General features: G+C 50.1%; 1 protein-coding gene across 3 annotated transcripts in view; it reads right to left on the minus strand.

Moving 5' to 3' along the window:
* Nucleotides 1-14,943, minus strand: part of LOC129006860 (cadherin-23-like) — a 335,691-nt gene extending 320,748 nt beyond the window's left edge. For 2 of the 3 annotated variants that reach the window (XM_054437076.2, XM_054437078.2), the window contains exon 1: nucleotides 14,564-14,915. The gene's annotated coding sequence lies outside the window, so the exon portion shown is untranslated. Of the gene's footprint in view, nucleotides 1-14,563 lie in introns of all 3 variants that reach the window. The other variant, XM_054437077.1, reaches the window with a different exon arrangement.
* Nucleotides 14,944-17,807: the final 2,864 nt, after the last annotated feature.

Raw genomic sequence — 17,807 nt, forward strand, 5'->3', positions numbered from 1 at the left:
AGGTTACATGGGCAGATGGGAAAAGGAATGGGGAGTTACTGTTTAATGGGTACAGTATTTCTATTTCAGATGATGCAAAAGTTTTAGAAATGCATAGTGGTGATAGTTGCACAACATTGTGAATATACTAATGCCACTGAACTGCACACTGAAAAAGGGTTTAAAAGCTAAATTTTATGTTATGTACATTTTATTATAATTTTGAAAAAAAATTAGAAGAAAACTTTCCGAATTTGAAAAATGACAGTTATTAAAAGAAACCTACAGCAAACATCACACTTAATGATAAAATATTGAAAGCTTTCTCCTTGATACCAGAATTGAAGTAAGTATGCTTATTATTACCACTTACATTCAATGTTATGTGAGAACTCCTTGCCATTGCAATAAAGCAAGAAAAATGATATAGGTATTGTAAAAGAAGATATAAAACTGTTATTATTTATAGAAAATATAATCATATATGTTTTAAAAAAACAAAAAATGCAATAACCTATAAGAATAAATAAGTAAATTTAACAATGGTTGTGTAATCAATGAAAAAATCAGTTATACTTCTATATGACAACTTAATAATACAAAATGAAAAAATTTTGAATTACTTACAATAGTATCGAAAAACATAAAACACATAGAAGGAAATCCAGTTTTTAAAATATAAAAATGCTACACTAAAAAGCATTATTGAATATAATGTATCAAAACTTAGAAAAATAGAGGAGTATATCTTGTTCATGGATTGAAAAACTCAATATTGTAAAGATGTCAATTTTCCTCAAATTGACTTACATATTTTTGATGCAGTCTCAATCAAAATCTCAGCAGGGTTTTTATGGAATTTCAGAAGCCAATTCTAAAATGTATATGTAAATGCAGAAAGCCAAAATTAAACAAGAGTCTTGAAGAAGAACAAAACTGAAGAATTTACACTGGCAATATCAAGACTACATCTGTAAAGCTATCGTAATTAAGCTCTAAAGCTTGTGTTGGTAAAAGGATAGTCAAATACCTATAGAATTGCATATACCTATATGTACACCAAAAGACACACATATAAATGTTCTTAACAGCCTCTTTTGTAATAGCCAAGAATAAAAGCAACCCGACAGTCCAACAACAGTAGAATGGATGAATTGTGGTATATTCACAACATGGAATACTATGCAGCAATGAAAAGAAACACATTAACTATACACAACTGGATGACTCCCACAAACAAGTTAAGCAGAAGGAAACATCACAAAGAGAACCCATTGCATTATTCAACTTATGTAAAGTTCAAAACAGACAAAATGAATCTATTGTATTAGAAGTCAGGATAGGAGTTAACTTCAGAGGATGACGGGTAATGGCTCTGGTAATCGCTTTTTTCTTAGTCTGGGTGGCAGTTACATGACCATGGCCCTTTTGTGACAACTCAGGATAAACACATTTGCACACTTTTCTGCATGTATTATACTTCAATTAAAAAGTTGCCTTAAAAAGTCCCTTAGCACCAACATCAGTGCTACTAACAGCTGTCCTGCTTTGCCTCTCTTCCTGCCCTCTTGCCATGGGAAGTACAGTGCTGGTGGGCATAGAGCAAAGCTGCAGCCTCAGGGCAAGGGACCTCCCAGTCCTGGAAATCTTCCAGGACTGCACCCCCTCAACCTACAGCCTTTCTCATAGGTATGATAGTTACTCTTGGCACCCCCAGGCAGCCTGCAAGGCTGTGAGCTCTCAGAATGCAGAAGCTGAGAATAACAGTAGCATAATAATAAACAATAGCAACATTTGTTGAACATTTACTATGTGCCAAGCACTTTTTCTAAGCATTTTATGTGCAATAACTCATTTAATCCTCCCAATAACCCTTTGAATCGGGTACTATTATTCTCATTTTGCGGAATAGAAAACAAGACACAGATGAGTAATGATTAATTAAATTGCCAGAAGCCCACACGGTTCATAAGTGAAAGAGCTAGGATTTGAACCTGGGTGGTCTGGCTCCAGAGCCAGAAACACTTCCTCTCATTTAGGGGATGGGCCCAGAGGTAAGGCCTGGTGCCCAGGGCCCTGGCCACACCCACCCAGACCAAGCACAAAGGACGAGATGCTTCCCATTTCTTACAGGCAGGCCAGTGTGTCTGTGGACAGCGATGAGGTGTGTACCCTCTTGGAAGCCTGGTTCTAAGACTTCAGGGCAGCAGGCAGGCCCCAGCCCATGGGACTGGGCTCTTAAGTTTGGGGAAGCAGGCTGAGGCTGCAGCATGGGTCTGGGGAGAGAAGTCCCTTTCTAGTCCTAGGGAAGAGTGTCTTGGAGCTCCTCAGGGGTCAGGCCCCTGCTGACAGCACTCAGGACAAAGGAGGAAGTAGACACCAAGGGCACCTTTTCCTGTCCCAAGCACTGCCCAGGTGCCCTCTGCTTTCCACTCCCAAATCATTTCATCCATCCCACCCCCAGGCCAGCAGTCAGGAAACAGCCACGTGAAAGGTAAAGCCAGTCTACTCTGGGAATGAATTCTAGCGCCCTATCCTCCATCCCTTACCCAACATACCACATAACCAGTTCCTCCTTGGGTCTGCCTTTAACCCCTCCCAGTACAGTTTCCTCTCAGTTCCCTTTGCTCTTAAACAATGAATTTAAGCTCATTGCCCTTGTAAGAGGCCCTCACCTCTGCTCAGAGACTTTCTTTGTCTACCTGAGAGGTACTGGGGTTCAGCAGCCCCTTTGTGTCAGGTCTGGATGAGTTTAGCCAGAGCTTCATGACGGACCCCACACATTAGAAGGGAACACCAGGGAATCCCCTACCCCTTACATCAAACAGGGCCCCTTTGTCAGAGGCCAAAGCCTCAGGAGACAAAAAGTCCTGCCCAGGAGCTTTCTTAGTCCACAGCAGCCAGATACTTAAAAGTGACATCACACGTCTGTTCCAGAGACTAGGGGCAGGCCTGATACCCAGTTCAGCAAACAAACCTTGTGATCAGGCCAAGGGGCAGGGTGCAAGAGAAAGCCCACCCTTACATCAGCCAATGCATGCACATGTGCACACACACACACACACACACACGTGCACACATGGCCAAGGCCGTCTGCATCAACACTAGAAAGGAGAGGCAGCAAGTTAGTACCACAGACTTCTGAGCCAGGCAGTTGAAAGGAAAGTAGGAAGGAAAAACAGATAAACGATGTCTACACCTGGCCTTTCCCATTCCCCTCTGCCCTTGCCCCTGACACCCAGGCCCTCCACAGCGGTTCCCAAGGAAGCTGTGAAACACACAGGTGCAACGAGGTCACCTAGTTAACAGCCTCTCTCCCACTGTATTATTCATGGGCTCCCTTTTTCCGGCCTGAGCTCCAGTTTCCAACAGCCCTTAGGCAGGCAGCAGAAACAGCCTGGCAGGTCAGCTGCCTGGCAGGTGCTAGCCCATGGCCACCCCCACTCTCTACACCCCATGCCCGTCCCAGCCCTTCCTAGGATGTATGGTAACATCCCATGGTAACTCAGACCCAGCGGTCACCAGCACTTCAGGTGAGGGGGAGAATTTGGGGGCAGTGAGGAAGATCAGAGAAGGAAAACCTTGGCCTTGGCTGAGTCAGGCCCGAGATGCTGATATTTCCTACGGAGATGCAGTTCTCTCTTTCTCTCTCTCTCTCCTTCTAACACACATACATCCTGAATTGATTGCCCTGAATACAGCACTCTGAATAAGTGTGAGAGTTCATGGGAGACAAGGGCCATGCTTTGTCTATTTCTGTATCTCAGTGTGCCCTGCATAGTATCCTGCAAACAGTAGGTACTTAATAAATATCAATTGACTTGTACAAATCCAAAAAAGATGGATGTCAAATTGTTAAGAGTGAGCATAAAGAGTTACATCAAGCCATTGCAAAGACATTGCTCCTGGGGTTTCGAGATCGTCATGTTATTTAAATGTGCAACTGCATATATCTCGTAAATCCCACACAATTCAAGTCATTAATACTTAGTAAAAATTAATTACAATGACACATACTATCTGCATAGCATGATTTTTAGGTTATCACAACTCATTTTGCTGAGCACTTTTATGTCTCTCATGAGAGCCCCCTACTCACTCAATCAAGTGGTCAGAAGGGGTTTTTTCCCCTATTTTACAGATGAGAAAACTGTGGCTCAGAGAATTAAAGCACTTGGGTCAGTGTAAGGACTGTCACTAAAGTCTTCACACACTTGCCGGGGGCATTTTTCTTCATTATTCACACCTATTTCACTGCCTCGTGATTACCACACATACAGCAACATGATAAAACTACAAGACTGGGGTTTTCTGATGAGGTTACTTGGGTCGAGACCCAGAAAGCCCAGGCTAAGGTCAGCTTAGGACTAAGATGCATGGCCAGAAATACCCAGGAGCTCCTGAGCCAGCCTGGCCAATGGCGGGGAAAGGTGTGGGGTTGGAGTTAAATTAAAGACACCACTGCATGCAAACCCCTAGCTTTACAGATGGGAAGGGCTGGGGTCCGGGCAAGTGCAGAGACCCTGACATACATGGCCTTCCCAGATGGGGGCAACCTGCTCAGGGTAGAAAACCATCCACCTCATTCACTCCCATGGATGTTTAAATCCTAGCCAGCCTCACTCTCTCACATCCCCTGCCCAAATGCTGGAGGAGCCTGAACATTGAAGCCTCAGCCCAGAATCAATTAAAGGGGAAGTCGGGACTGTAATAAACACACATGGCAGGGCTGGATAGAAAGGGGGTGACCCAGAACCCAGCCCCAGCTCTGTCATTGCCTCTCTGTGGATCCCAGGTGGGACTTTTGTCCTTTCTTGAGTTCAGTTTCCATCTGTATAGCGAAGGATTTGGCTCCGGCCTTCTGTAAGTGCAGTACAAAGTAATGATCGAGGAATCAGACTGCCTTCATGCAAAAATCTGCCCCACCACCTGCAAGCTATGTGACTTTCCGCAAATTGCTTAACCTCTCTGTGCCTCATATTTCTCACCTGTAACATATGAGTAACAGCTGACCCTAATTCGTAGAGTTGTTGTAAGGACTAAGTGAGGTATTTTAGATGAAGTGCTAAGCTCAGGGCCTGGCACACAGTAAGTACTTAATAAATGTTCTCATTACTACCGTCAGCTCCGACACTCTCTAAGTCTATGGTCATAAACTGGCCATCTAGGGGCCACATGCAGCTTGCTGAAGGGTTTTCCCTACCATAGACACTTCACAAGGGTAGGGGCCACTGATGGGCCCCAAGGGCCTAGAACAGCACCTGGCACACAGTAAGGGCTCAATGACTATTTCCTAGATGAATGAATGGCCTCGCTGTGTTTTCAAATATTAAATTCGTTGCTAACATCTCAGATAGAAAGATTTTACTTTTAATCTCAATGTTTAGATTCTTTCGAAAAATCAAAGTGTCCGGCAAGCCTAAAAGCTGTTCTGTACTGCTGCTTAGCAACATAGACCAAACAGTAGCAGTGGCCCCCATTAGCCGAGGTAAGTATGTGCAGTTTGCCACAGTGTCTTCCCAGCTGTCTGGACCCCAGAGCCACCTGAATGCCTCCTGGGGGAACCCTGACACCCTTGGCCCAAAGTATATCACAGGAGAAGAGCAGACAGCACAGAAAGTTTGCATTTACCTGGCCCCAGGGCTTCTGCCCCCAGAGATTGCCCCAGGTCTGCTAAGTGCCCATGATACTCTGGCATCCAAGCCCCCTCTGCTGTGGACAGGCCAGACCCTCTTCCCCAGAGGAAAGCCTCAAACACTCCACGTTGCTGCAACTTCCTTAGCTTTCTAGGCTGTGTCACTCCCTGCTTGGAAAACTCCCAAAAGCAAAAAGCAACAGAAAGATGAATTTAATACTTATCCTTCTCACAGAAAGAGCACAGAGATAGGGAGACACATCTTGGGAGGCTCAGGTGGGAAGATCACTTGAACCCAGGAGGTCAAGGCTGCAATGAGCTGTGATCTCACTCTAGCCTGGGCGACAGAGAAAGACCTTGCCTCAAAAAAAAAAAAAAAAAAATTACCTGCTTCTTTTAACTTTTTCAAAGCGGACACTAGAAAATTTAAAACTGCACATGTGGCTTGCATTATTTTTCTACTAGGCAGTGCAGCTGTGGACTCTCAGCTTGAAGTCCCAGCAACTAGATGGAGGTTGGGACACAGGTGATGCTCAGTATTGGCTGAGGAATGGCCTCCCCAGCAGTAGATGTGAGATCCTAAAGCCTGTGCTTTAGGATGGGTTTGAAAGGATCCCCCACCCCACCACCCAGTTATGTTCTGGTTTTCTAGTGAAAGTCCATCCGTGGCTGGGCACGATGGCTCATGCCTGTAATCCCAGCATTTTGGGAGGCCAAGGCAGGTGGATCACCTGAGGTCAGGAGTTCAAGACCAGCCTGGCCAATATGGTGAAACCCCGCCTCTACTAAAAATACAAAAATAAGCCTGGCGTGATGGCATGCACCTGTAGTCCCAGCTACTTGGGAGGCTGAAGCAGGAGAATTGTTTGAATCCGGGAGGTGGCGGTTGCAGTGAGCTGAGATTGCACCACTGTACTCATTCCAGTCTGGGCGACAGGGAGAGACACTGTCTCAAAAAAAAAAAAAAAAAAAAAAGATAGTCCACCTGTGCCTCACCCTCTAAGACAAAGCCTTAGGCCCCCATAGAGTGTCTGAGAAAGGCCTAGCCTAGAGTTCCATTGCCACTGGTTCCCTGGAGATGACATCAGTGATCCTGGCTCCAGGAAAGAAGGGCAAGATCAGCCTCCTCCCGGGCCAGGGGCAGTTCTGAGCAGGAGAAGGAATATGGCGGGCTGGAGGAGAATAAAGTCCCTTATAAGCCAGGGCAGGGTGGCTAAGCTCCTGTCTCTGTAGGCAAAGAACAGAAGAAAAGTGGGCAGAGCTAAAGGGCACCCCTCAGAGGGACTCAGCCCACACTAACCCGAAGCCAGGGAAAGCCAGCATTCCTCGGGGATGGAATTAGTGATACAAATGGAAACCCAGACAGAGTCGCGGCTGCCCCTTTTGCCCTCCCACTCTCTCTCTCTTGCTCTCTCCTCTACTTCCCTCCCTCCCTTGCTTTCACTGGCTCCCAAATTACAGCCTTCTTTCAGAAACAGACACAATCAAGGTGGTGTGCATGGCCCTTGTCACAAATGGCATCTCAGGTCCTCTCCAAATGGAGCACGGGCTTTAAAGAGGAAGGTGATATCGCTAACCGCCTGCCTCAAGGAAGATGCATCTCCAGGAAGGCACAGGCCAGAAAAAAACTCCCACCCTCTTCGGCTGATTGGCCTGTGGCAGGCTCTGGGTGGCTGATTGCAGGGCCAGGCCCGGGGCTGCTGGGGTCTGAAAGACAAGGCATGCCCGCCTTCCTCAACACTCCTTGTGCTGGAGCAGGAGGAGCAGGGTTCTGCCCTTGACTGGCCAGCATTCAGGCTCAGCTTCATCTGGGGTCCTCGAACAAGCTTACTCTCTGACTCCAAGTCTCAGTTTCCCCACTTGTAAAATGGTAAGACTAGCTGGTCTCTGAGAACACTTCTAGATGTTGAGTACAGGTCACAAACTCAAATGGCTAAAGGAGCAAGGGGGTATCGGAAATGAATAAAGTGGGGTCCAAAGTGAGGCAATAGGGAATGGTCGGGACTGTGGAGAACTGCAAGCTGCAGGCTCATGTAAATCTAAAAGGCAGCTGCAGACAAAACTCACAGGGGCGACAGAAGTCAGAGTGAAGTGAGAAGAGTAGTTACTTCTGGAGTGGGATAACATGGGGTGGGAGGGGGCATAAGAGAGCCTGCCAAGGCACTGGAGATGTTCTGTATCTCCATGGCAGTGAGGCGGTTACACAGGTGTATATATATGTGAAAATTCACCACTTCCACTTACGATCTATTGACGTTATTTTATGTATGTATTCTTCCATGAATTTTTTTTTTTTTTTTGAGACAGGGTCTTGCTCTGCTGCCCAGGCTGGAGTGCAGTGGCACGATCTCGGCTCACGGCAACCTCTGCCTCCCGGGTTGAAGAGATTCTCCTGCCTCAGCTTTCCGAAAAACTGGGACTGCAGGCATGTGCCACCATGCCCAGCTAAATTTTTTACATTTTTAGTAGAGACGGGGTTTCACCATGTTGGTCAGGTTGGTCTCTAACTCCTGAACTCAAATGATCCACCCACCTCGGCCTCCCAAAGTACCGGGATTACAGGCATGAGCCACTGTGCCTGGCCCATTAAATAATTTTTAAAAGAAAACAGCACTTTGGGAGGCCGAGGCGGGCAGATCACGAGGTCAAGAGGTGGAGACCATCCTGGTAAACATGGTGAAACCCCGTTTCTACTAAAAATACAAAAATTAGCTGGGCGTGATGGTGTGCACCTGTAGTCCCAGCTACTTGGGAGGCTGAGGCAGGAGAATTGCTTGAATCCGGCACGAGGAGGTTGCAGTAAGCTGAGATTGCGCCACTGCACTCCAGGTTGGTGAAAGAGAGAGACTCCGTCAAAAAAAAAAAAAAAGAAAGAAGGAAAGAAGAAAGAAAGAAGGAAGGAAGGAAAGAAAGGAGGGAGGGAGGAAAGAAAAGAAAGAAAGGAAGGAAGGAAGGAAGGAAGGAAGGAAGAAAGAAAAAGAAAGAAAGGAAGGAAAGAAAGAAAGCAAATGAAAGGGGTACCGGCAACTCAGCTCCAACCAACAACTGTTCAACTGTTGATTGGGAACATGGACACAATGTTGCCAGTTCTAATCAGAGATGCCAGAAGTCTAGCTGTTTATACAGACTGCTGGATTTGGTTTTGTTGTTGTTGTTTTTTTTTTTTTTTGAGACGGAGTCTCACTCTGTTGCCCAGGCTGGAGTGCAGTGGCGCAATCTCGGCTCACTGCAAGCTCCGCCTCCCGGGTTCACCCCATTTTCCTGCCTCAGCCGCCCGAGTAGCTGGGACTACAGGCGCCCGCCACCACGCCCGGCTAATTTTTTTTTTTTGTATTTTTAGTAGAGATGTGGTTTCATCGTGTTAGCCAGGATGGTCTCGATCTCCTGACCTCGTGATCCACCGGCCTCGGCCTCCCAAAGTGCTGGGATTACAGGCGTGAGCCACCGCGCTCGGCCAGCTGGATTTTTAAATGTTATCAGTAAGTAATTACAAAAGAAAAACCACAACACCCCCCGCCCAATGCGCACGCACACACACACACACACACACACACACACACACACACACATACACACATTCAGGAAGAATTCAATTTATGAATGTATAGATTGTCAAGCTCTGAAAATAAGAGGTTTCACCTCTTTACTAGAATACAATGTGCCTAACATATAAGTAAGTCAAAGGGATACAATAAAAGCTACTACATTTTGCATGTATACCGTGTGCCAGGTACTACACAAAAGGCATTGTGTAAAGTTGTCCTCTTATTAATGCTCATAGCAAGCCTATAGGGCAATTGAAAAAATATTCCCATTTTACAGATGAGAAAACTAAGCCAGACCCAAGGCTTCAGAGCTCTAGTGGAAGAACTGGTGCTCAATATCAAGTCTGTTGGCCTGCAAACTGCCTTATGAAAATCACGAAGTGAATGCATTATGATCATAATAATAACCAACACTTGCCTGGGGTTTTAGAATATGTAAAAAATATGAATGCTAAAACTGAACCTGCTGTGTCACTCTCAGCAACACAGCCTGCAGCCCCTGAGGCTGAGGAGGGCTGTCTGATATTCCCATTCCTCTCACCAATACATTGAGCTATGCCAACATTTATTATCGAGGTGACACAGGGCCCCAAGACCGCAAACCCTGAGGCCCCAAATATATGGAGCTGTGGGCAGCAGCAGCGGCCCACCCCAATCTCCATGACAGATCCTGATCAACTTTCACACTGCAAGACTAGAAAACTATCTCCATGCGGCTACGTTTTAAATATGCCAGTTTTCTGGCTGACACCCTTCTCGTCAATAAGGTTGGTAAGAATATGCATTTTCTGCCCTATGGGATTCAATAAAGCCATTTTCCTGTTGAATCCAAATAAATATGGCCTATAAATGTTCTAATGTTTTCTGAATTGGCTCTTTTGCAAAAATGATCATTCACCACTGTTGCAGACATTCACATTAAGCATTAGAAATGTCCAGCACGCCAGCAGCACCCCTGTGCCCCAGTCATTATGACCCCGGGAGTAACCATTATTCTGACTTCTATCACGTAGAAGGGTTTTGCCCCTTCTCTATGGGGCCTATGCTTTTCAGTTCTCCCCAGTCCCCACCACTCCGTATTGTGTTACATTTGGCCCTGCTTTACTCTTTTGTCTGCATCCTCGCCTCTCTAGGCATGCAAATGTCTGAGAGCAGATGCCTAGAGTCCAGAGTGCAGCAAGATGGACATTCACCACCCATCTGGAAAGCAACCACCATGAAGAGTTAAAGCTGGATATAGGCACAGCAAATGGTTGGTGTGTTAATGATCACTTAAGAATAAGGCTGGAGAAGGTAAGAGAACCATCACCCAGCGATAAGCCATTGGGTCAATGAACAGTTACTGAGCACCAACTACTCCACCAGTGTGGAGGAAAAAGATGCAGCTTGTGCCCTGGAGGAGCTCAGTGGCTACCGAGAGGCCAGAGCCATGCAGAATGGTAAGAAGCACCAAGGAAGGACCGTGAGTGAGGGAGGCACAGGCTGGAGGGGCAGCCCACCAGCACCAGCCATCCCACCGGAGGACTCAGGAGGGCTTCCTGGAGTTGACGACTCCTGAGCAGCATCAGTGTCACCCATATTATGCACAGGAGGCTGGAATACGGAAGAACCCAATCTGATCTGCACTTCTCTACTAAAGGCAAAAGTACTCCCACCCTGAAGTAACCTATCCGGTAGGGTTCGACTTGTAAACGACCTTGCTCATCTATTCATGGACAAACAGGATTGCCCCAGCGCCAAGAGGAACCCAAAGCAAGGCTCAAAATAAAATAAAATACAATGTTTAAAAAACAACTAAAACTGAATTTGAAAACAATGAGTTCAATGGGAAATTAGGTCAATTTTTACAATCATCTTTACACATTAAGACGTGGGGGTTCAAGAAAACAGTGAGACTTATTAACCTAGTTATTTTTAAATTTTTATTATTTTTATTTATCGATTGATTTTGAGATGGAGTCTCACTCTGTCGCCCAGGCTGGAATGCAGTGGCATGATCTTGGCTCACTGCAAACTCCATGGTCCGAGTTCAAGCGATTCTCCTGCCTCAGCCTCTCACGTAGCTGGGATTACAGGTGCCCACCACCACGTCTGGGTAATTTTTGTATTTTTAGTAGAGCGGGGGTTTCACATGTGGCCAAGCTGGTCTCAAACTCCTGGCCTCAAGTGATCCACCTGCCTTGGCCTCTGAAAGTGCTGGGATTATAGGTGTGAGCCACCGCACCCAGCCTAACCTAACTATATTTGAACTCACTGATTTTCAAATCGATGTCTGAATGTTTTCACATTAGCTCGCTCTTTGTAAGGCCCATGACCGTGTCTCCCATAGTTCCTCATCACCTTGTGCCCTGGCAGAGCTGCCCTCTCTCTGGGAAAGAGGCTAGCTTAGGGGAAGGACAGCCTCTTTGGGCAGAGTGGGATGCCTGAGCCATGCGATGACCTTTCACCTGTGACACCATCGGCTATACCAGGCCTCTGATCCAAATCTCTCCAGCAGTGTTTCAAATCTCCTACTCTCAGGCCAGCCTTGATGGCTTCAGGGTCATCATCCAGAGGACCAGGGGTATAACCTGCCACCATGCCTCAGCACCATCCCTGTATCTTGAGGCCAGAGGCCTCGAACCACCCTAGGGCAGTAGAAGTGAGATGTCCACTCCAGGTTGGGGTCAGGGGAGAGCTTGGTCAGTATCTTCCCCTCTGGAGGCTGTTCCAAATTGGCACTCATGCTCCTCCCCTCTGCATAAGTCCTAGGGCCACCGAGAGGTGTTATTAATGGGCTGATCTACCCATCTGGGAGGGGCAGATGAGGTGGAGAGTAGTTGCTCAATTCCTTCTGCTTGAAGGACAGCATCTAGTCTCAGTCTCAGGTGTCCTAGAGGCAAAGTGTGTACACCCAGCTTCCGGAAACCCTGCCCCCTCCACTCACCTCCTTCTGGCCCATGTGCAGGGGTTTTTGTTGGTTTTTTTTAGAGACAGGGTCTCGTTATATTGCCCAGCCTGGAGTACAGTGGCTATTCACAGGCACGGTCCTAGCACACTACAGCCTTGAACTCCTGGGCTCAAGCAATCCTGTTGCCTCAGCCTCCCCAGTAGCTGGGACTATAGGGGTTCACCACTGCACCCAGTTCCATGTACAGTTTTGACAGCACATGTTATTCTAATCTATTTAAAAGACCCTAAAACACAGACACTCTTGTGGCATTAGCATGGTACAACCCTAAGGGGCCAGTGGTGGACTATTAATCCAAGCCTAGCAAAACTGGCCAGAGAAAGAAGTTTCAATCTCATTCTCATCTCTGTGTTCTTACCCACTGCCCTATACAACATTCTGCACCAAGGAACTATGCAATGCCTCTTAGAGAAGGCCCTGTGGACCACAGCTCAAACTTTACTGAGCACATGAGTCACCCAAGGATCTTATCAAATGCAGATTCTGATTCAGACGGTCTGGGGCGGGGCCCAAGAATCTGCATTTCTAACAAGTCCCCAGGTGATGCCGATGCTGCGTGTCCACAGGCCACAATCTGAGGAGCAAGGTTCCGCTAGACCTTCACCTCCCAGAAGAATGTGCATTTTAAATGAGCACTTCAGGAAGGTGCCCTTTAAAACACTTGGCTCAAATAAATGAACCTCAAATGGTGAAACTGCAGGTAAGGTAGCTTGTTGGGTGGGGGAGCCATTCCAGAGGCAACCAGGACCATCTGCCATCACACCCCTCAAATCAAGCCCTTTGGTAAGCAGACGTGAGGAGCCCAGCTGTTTGGAGGTGAGGAAGGCCAAGTCCGAGAAGTATATGGGGGCCCAGCACAGACGAGGCCAGGATGCTAGCTCTGGGCCTCCCACCCCTCACTGCTGTCCTCCAGCACTGGAGGCAGAGCTTCCTGGTTCACATCAGTCGCTTCTGTGTGCCACCTTCCCAGCTCACGGGGTACACTCACCCTCTACCACGAGACACTCTGCCTTCCTGCCCTCCCCAGACCTGGCAGCCAGAACCAAGCCTTGCTATTCCCCCAGGCAAGGGACCCCTTCCCAGCTCCTCCTTGGCAGAGTGACATCTAGTGCCCCCACCCCTGTGGGTGCTGACCGCAGTGCGCCTACCCCTGCACCACGAACCAAGCACTAACTCCAAGCCAGCTCTCCCCATCGTGGGCTGACTCATCATCACCATGCAACTGGCCCCAGCTAGGTTCTTCAAGTCCGCCCCACCCCACACCCCACAACCTAATTCTTCCCTGTGTGAGGGTCTGACTCCACCCCAACACACACACACAAACACACACACACACACATACACACACACTCCTATGTCTCTCTAGCTTATTTCAAAATCCAAATTAGGGTTGGGGCACTTGCCAAGGGGCTGGAAGGCTAGGTCAATGCCAGCTCTGGTCTGAGAGGGCAAAGGACATAGAAAAAGAAGGCTCTGCTTTCTGAATTACTAGGGAGGATGGGGGCGTATTACTACCGAGGAAAGGCTAATTTCCTCCCAGTGGACCGCTGACAGCACTAGGGCTGGGGCTGGGGTCGCAGTGGGGCGGCGGCTGGCATCGGATCTCCGCTCACAGCACCGAGGCAGCCTCTCTAGGTGCCCGCTCCGGGAAAGCCAGGCAGAGTGCCCGCCGGCTGGCGCCGCCACTGCCTTGGAACACGCGGGCTCTGCTGGAGTCCTGGGCTGACCTACGGTGGAGATGAGGGGCAGTGCTCCCGGGTGCGAGCTCCTGGGGGCAGCCAGCACCGCTCGTAGCGGACCAGTTCCAGGGCCAGGAAGGCGAAGCGCTAGCCGCGTAAGGCTCCTGGCTCCTCGAGGGGCGCGTCTTCCCATAGCTGGACCGAATTTGGGAGGATGTGTAAGTCCCCTGGGGTCTCCCGCGGGCACAGGGACGTGATGAGGGGAGGGGAGAACTACGTGCCTTTACTTCCCTTCAGCGCCTCTGCCCAGCCCGCAGTAGAGGTGCGCCCCACCCCATCCCCACTGTCCAAATGAGGACCCAGCGCTCAGAAGGGGAGGGGATTGGATCCCAACGCGCTCCACTCCCGAAAATCTCTCCACCCCAGGCCTGGACCCTCTCCGTAGCTCCGAGAGCAAAGCCCCCGAATGTTCGCGGTCCCAGGACCGGGCATGGGGAATGGGGTGCCTGTCCTCCCAAGGCCAACGCGAATGGAATTCGAGTTCCCGGGAATCGAAGTTGCCGAGCGTCGGGGAGCTCGGAGCAGGGCGCGGGGCTAGGGCCAGGGGCCTGGGACCGAAGGATGCCGCAAGCGCCCGCCGCGGGCGATGGCCGCGCTGGGAACAAGTGGTTCGGCAGCCGCGGTCACCACCAACTTTCCCGCCGCGCAGCGGGCGAACGGCGAGGGGAAGGAGAGGGAAGCGAGGAGGGAAGAGGCGGTGCGTGGCTCCGGGTACCGTGTGCGTGTGTGCAGCGGCGCCGCGCCTCGCCTCGGGCTCTGCTCTCCGCCGGATCGGCCCCCGCGGGCTGCCTGCTCTGGCCCTGGCCACCGCCGCGTCTCCCCGCCGGCGCGAAGGCTCATCCGCGGCTTGCCGGCTGCTCCTGGGTCTCCGCGGGCCGCTCGCCGCTCGCAACTTCAGGCGCGCCGGGGGCTCGGACTGGGCGCGCCCCAAACGTCCAGAGGCTCTGCCACCCCGCACGCCATGCTCGGGCCGGACTGCCCAGCCCCGCCCGGCTCAGCGTCCGGCCGCCGTCGGACGCGTCCTCTGCCCAAGCGTCGCGCCTGCAGCCCGCGTCTCTCTCTCCCGAGCCGCCGCCGCCGCTCAAGTCCGCGATCAACTTTCCCTTGTTTCCCCCGCCCCGCTCGGCCCCCGCCGTCCAGACCCCGCCTCCCGCCGCTCCCTCCCTCACCTCCCGCCTCGCCCGGCCCCCGCCCGCCCGCCCGCGCTCGGCGCTTCCCCACCCCTCCGGCCGCCAGGACCCCCGAGCTCCCGCCCGGCCCCGCCTGGACCCCCGGGAGCGGCGCCGAGCCCCTCCGGGCGCTCAGGGCATGAATATTTCAGTGCTGGCGAACCTGCCCTCTGCCGATGTCATGGCACCGGCTGCTGTGGCAACTCCACGAATCCCCCAAAGGGGCAGTGAGGAAGCCTGCGGAAGAGGCCCCAGGTGCGAGACAGAGCAGTGCCCCGCCAGGCCGCCAGCCGTCCCGCAGAGGGGCGCGCAGCGGGATGGGGGCCCCCAGCCTCGCGTCCGCCCCGCGCCTCCGGCAGAGCGAGGTAACGCTCCCGGGAAGCCCGGGCGGGCGAGCGGGCGCTCGGCCTAGGTGAGCCCGCGCCATCTGTTGGCTTTAAGCGCCCCCTCTCTGCTCCCAGAGTCGCTGAGCAGTCCCTCTAGTCCTTGGGGCCACTTGGCCGACGCTTCTCTCCAACCAGCTGCCTTTGCCCACCCGACTCGTGCGCTCCCACCTGCGCCTCCTCCCTCACTCAAGCTCAGGATGCCTCCAAGTGCTTAGAAATGGAGGGCCCCGGGTTGGAGGAGACCCGTGAGGTCACCTAGGCGCCCTCACCCCTGCAGTAGCCCCGTCTGCAGTGCCGGAGTCATGGTCTCCCGGCTCCTTTTTGCACACCTATAGGGACAGCGACTTTATGGCTTTTTGAGACAGCTGGATCAAGGAAGGGTCCATATGCAGGTAATGGAAGAGGTTTATCCCCTACCTTTGATATTTACTTCCCCGGGGCTAAACATTATGATTTTTTAAAACTATTTCTCACATGACAGGATTTCGGGAGCTGTCACTGTTCCAGTCAGTACATTGACAGTACCTGCCTGGAGTCAGGCTCTGGGCTGAGACTTTCTGGGCCTCAACTCATTCTATCTTCAATAAAGTCTTTCTGGTGGGTCCTGCCATTATCCCAGTTTTACAGTGAGAAACAGGCTTTAGGAGGTTGGGGACTTGCCCCTGTGGTGGAGTCTGGCATTGAACCCAGAAATCTATCTGGTTCCAAAGTTTCAGTTCCTTACCATTCGCTCATTCATTATTCATTCATTCATTCACAGTCACTGCTATGTGCTAGTTAACTGAAACAGGTTCTAGGAATAGGATGGAGAACAAAACAGGCTTGGTCTTTGTGTCCCATGAAGCTCCTCTAGTAGGGGAACCAGACATTCATCAATGAAACACATAAGCAGGTAAAATTATAGCCAGAATCAGTGCTAGGAAGAAGAGTGCTTTAATGGCGCCTGGCCTAGGGGATCAGGGAAGACCTCCCGGAGGAGGTGACTGAGCTGAAGGATGAGCAAGGGAGGGAGAGTAGAGTTTTAGGCAGGAGAAACAGCATGTGCAAAGGCTCCAGGTGCCCACTACAGGCAACGGCTGGGCCAGGAACAATGGTTTGGTGACCGCAGTCGCAATCAACTTGTGCAAAGGTGGGAAGGAGCTGGCATATGTCAGGAAGTCCAGAAAGGGTGGGGAGAGCTCCGTGCCTCCAGCGAACGAGGAAATGCTCCTGGGAAGCTTGGGAGGGTGAGTGAGCCTGCACCATCTGTTGGCTTTAAGCACCCCCTCCCTGATCTGAGTCACTGAGTGGTCCCTCTAGTCCTTGGCAGTGACTGTAAAGCCACAGTGGAGTGGGGGCCAGACTGTGCAGGTGTGTTGGCCTTAATCAGGAGTTGATCTTTATCCTAAGACTGAAAGCTTCAGAGGCTGGGCATGGTGGCTGACGCCTATAATGGCAGCATTTTGGGAGGCTGAGGCAGTAGGATCACTAAGACTCTATCTAAAAAAAAAAAAAAAAGAGAGAGAGAGAGAATTGATTGGGAGGCAACAGTTGATGAGAAGAGACTGCTTCATTTAAAAGTATTTATTTGTCAAATACTATGTGCCAAGAAATTTTCTAGACCAGGGGTGAGCACACCACTACCCAGAGGTCAAATCTGCCTCATCACATGTTTTTGTAAAGAAAGTTTTAGTGGCACACAGACATGACCTATTCAGTTGTGTCTCCTTTCACACTACAACTATAGACATAAGGAATTTCAACAGGGACTGCATGGCCTGCAAAAACAAAAAATATTTACAGCCTGACCCTTTACAGAAAACGTTAGTTAACCCCTGTGAATGTAGACACTTCGGATATGTCCATGAACAACACACACACACACACAAGCACACACACATAGGCACACACACACGCACACACACACGCATGCTTGCGCCAAACAAATCCATGCCCTGGTGAAGCTTACATGTCCTCAGGCTGCTGTAGTGTCTAGGTGATTGGTGACAGGGGCCTGGAATGAGGGGGTGGGTAGAAGTGGAGAGAAGTGACTTTCAGGAGGTAAAAATCTACAGGGCCAGGACAGGGAGTGGTTATACGTGAGATAGAGCAAAGGGTCAAGGAGACTCCTGGGTTTCTGGCTTGTGGTGGTAGATGGACAGCGTGCTGTTTCCTGTGATGGGACCCTCTGAGGAGGCCACTATGGAGACCTGAGCAAGAGCTCCCTTGGGACGTGTTGTGTGAGAGGCCTGTGCAGTCACAGAACAGAGATGTCAAGTAGGCTCTTGGACAAATGAACTGGAGTTGTGGTCCTACATGCCTTAGGTGGTCATGCTTTTAGACAGGGTGATGGAGCCAGGAGTCCGGAGAGCGGGATCTGAGTTCCAGATCACCCTCTAGCTGAATGGTGGCAGGCTGGACACAG

The sequence above is a fragment of the Pongo pygmaeus genome, chromosome 8, assembly GCF_028885625.2.
Source record: "Pongo pygmaeus isolate AG05252 chromosome 8, NHGRI_mPonPyg2-v2.0_pri, whole genome shotgun sequence".
NCBI classification, from domain to species: Eukaryota; Metazoa; Chordata; class Mammalia; order Primates; family Hominidae; genus Pongo; species Pongo pygmaeus.